The following is a 2968-nucleotide window of genomic DNA, read 5'->3' as shown; positions in this document are numbered from 1 at the left end:
GGCCGTCAGGTCTACCCGGCTCCGGGGCCGGCGGCGGCCGTCAGGTCTACCCGGCTCCGGGGCCGCCGGCGGCCGTCAGGTCTACCCGGCTCCGGGGCCGCCGGCGGCCGTCAGGTCTACCCGGCTCCGGGGCCGCCGGCGGCCGTCAGGTCTACCCGGCTCCGGGGCCGGCGGCGGCCGTCAGGTCTACCCGGCTCCGGGGCCGCCGGCGGCCGTCAGGTCTACCCGGCTCCGGGGCCGCCGGCGGCCGTCAGGTCTACCCGGCTCCGGGGCCGCCGGCGGCCGTCAGGTCTACCCGGCTCCGGGCCAGGCGGCGGCCGTCAGGTCTACCCGGCTCCGGGGCCGGCGGCGGCCGTCAGGTCTACCCGGCTCCGGGGCCGGCGGCGGCCGTCAGGTCTACCCGGCTCCGGGCCCGGCGGCGGCCGTCAGGTCTACCCGGCTCCGGGCCCGGCGGCGGCCGTCATGTCTACCCGGCTCCGGGCTCGGCGGCGGCCGTCAGGTCTACCCCTTTTCGGAGCCCGTGGGGCCGCCTGCGGTACCCGGCGACCGCGGGTTGTTGGTTGCGTAGCGTCCGGCGATAAGGGCGGCCAAGTCTACCCGGCTCCGGCGGGACTTGGTCGCCTTGCCGGGGCCGAGGGGTAGACGTGTTGTCCCCGCTGCTTCGTCGGAGCTGCCGAAGGGGTCGCTGTTTTTCGCTGCCTCCAGTTACGTCATCGTAAAAGTCGGCGTGGTTGGCGCGCCTCCCCGGTGCGCAGAGGCGCCGCTCTTGGAGCTTGCCGGCGGCGGGGACGTGCCGGTCCGTACTATAGGAGCGAGCCGTGACTCGTCTCCAGAGCAGCGCTCGTCAGCGGCTGCAAGGCCCGCGGTTCTGCCAGCAAAGTGGGGTGCTCGGCGGCCGTCGTGGCGGTTCCCTCGGTGGTCCGGCCCAGCTTCCAGTCTCTTCGGTCCGGCCATCTCCCAGCGCTTGCCCGACAAGCCAGCCCAGCGTGTCCGAGGGGTCGGGAGCTGCGGAGAGCCGGAGCCGGCGGCCGGCTCCGGCGGCCGTTGCCGACCGGCACGAGGCATAAGGCCGGATCCCGCAGGGCAGGGCAAAGACTCGAACGCACCCAGCCGGGGCCCAGTGATGGTGAAGGTCACTGCCGGAGGCAGACGGCCGGGGGGCGTCGAGCCTGCCGCGGCTTACTCCCGGCTCCAGAGGGCCCGGTTGGTGGGACGACCGAGGTTGGCGGCACCTCGTCCCTTTGTGCCAGCCTTAAGCTGGAGCCCGCGAAGCGGGCGGAGAGAGCGGCGGCCGGCTCCCGGCCAGCCGAACGCAGACGGCCGGGGGGTGCCGAGCCTGCCGCGGCTTCCCCCCCCCGGCCCCCCGAGGGCCCAACTGACGGCGCAGGCGGGGCGGCGGCGTCCCGTTTTCACCGGTGCGAGCCCTCCGCGGGCAGCTGGTGGTGTCAGGCGGGCCCGGTGACGGGACTGCGGCGTGCAGGCGAGGCGGCGGCGCCTCGTCCTCGTTTCCCCCGGGAGAAGCGGTTCCCCGCGGGGCAGGGCAAAGACCGGCGGCCGGTGGCGGTCGCCGGCACTCGAACGCTGGAAGGCCGGGGGAGCCGAGCCTCCCTCGGCCCCGGGGGGCCCGATGATGGCAAAGGCGGGTGCTGGCACCGTTCCGGGGCAGAGGTGCCCGCGAGTGCCCAGCCCACCAGGGCTGCCGCCGGCTGCCGAGGGCCGTGTGATGGAGACGGGCAAGGTGGCGGCGCCTTGTCCTTTTTCTCCGGCCTTAAGCTGGAGCCCGCGAAGCGGGCAGAAACACCGGCAGCCGAATGCAGACAGCCGGGGGGTCTCGAGTCGGCCGCGGCTTGCCCCGGCCCCCGAGGGCCCGGTGATGGTGCAGGCGGGGCGGCGGCGCCTCGTCCTCTTTTTTGCTGGCGCGAGTCCTGGTAGCAGGAGGGCTCGCTGGGAAGGTCTGCACTCGTACGGGCGAGGTGGCGGCGCCTCGCCCTTCCGAACTTCTCCAGCCCTAAGCTGGAGCCCGCGCAAGCGGGAAGAAAAGGGCGGCCGGTCCCTGCGGCCGGCAGCCGAAGGCAAGTGGCCGCGGGCGTCGAGCCTTGAGCGGCTTTTCCCGGCCCCCGTTACCCGGGGATGGCACGGGTGAGGCGCGGTGCCTCTTAGTCTTCTTCGGCCTTCTCCTCCCCCGGGGTAAGCGGTTCCCCGGGGCGCAGGGCAAAGACCGGTACCGGTGGCCGGCACTCGAACGCTGGAAGACCGGGGGAGTCGAGCCTGCCGCGGCTTTCCCTCGGTCCCGTTGACCTCGCTCAAGGGAATCGATGCGCGGAGCGGGTGGCCGGCGGCACCTCCCGCTCCCCCCCTTCAGTCGACCCAGACCCGCAGGCAGCGCCTGCAGAGGTGTTCCTGGGCGCGTCGGAGACGCTTCACGGCGGGCCGGCTCTGCCGGTGACCAGGCCGCCGTTGCGGCTCTCCGGAGACGCTGCCCCCTCGCTCGCACGCAGAGCCCCGCGTTCCGCCGCCCGCCCCGCCCGGGGCGGCGGCGAGCGCGCGCGGCCGTCGCTGTCCCAGGACCGTGGCCGTGGGGCCCGCGCTTCCTCTCCCGATCGAGGTGGCACCCAGGGCGCGTCGGAGACGCTTCACGGCGGGCCGGCTCTGCCGGTGACCAGGCCGCCGTTGCGGCTCTCCGCAGACGCTGCCCTCTCGCTCGCACGCAGAGCCCCGCGTTCTGCCGCCCGCCCCGCCCGGGGCGGCGGCGAGCGCGCGCGGCCGTCGCTGTCCCAGGACCGTGGCCGTGGGGCCCGTGCTTCCTTTCCGTCTCTCCTCTCCCCTTTCCCTTCCTGATCGATGAGGCCTTTCGGGTCGCGTCGGAGAGGGCCCCCGGCGGGCCGGCTCTTCCGTGCTCCCCGTAACAGGGAGCCACGGCGGTGTCCGGTGTTCAGGCCGGGCGGTCTCCTTTCCACTTCGCTTCCCG

This window comes from Calonectris borealis, unplaced genomic scaffold (genome assembly GCF_964195595.1).
Source record: "Calonectris borealis unplaced genomic scaffold, bCalBor7.hap1.2 HAP1_SCAFFOLD_115, whole genome shotgun sequence".
NCBI classification, from domain to species: Eukaryota; Metazoa; Chordata; class Aves; order Procellariiformes; family Procellariidae; genus Calonectris; species Calonectris borealis.
The sequence above is the reverse complement of the archived record's forward strand: the minus strand, read 5'-3'. Positions refer to the sequence as shown.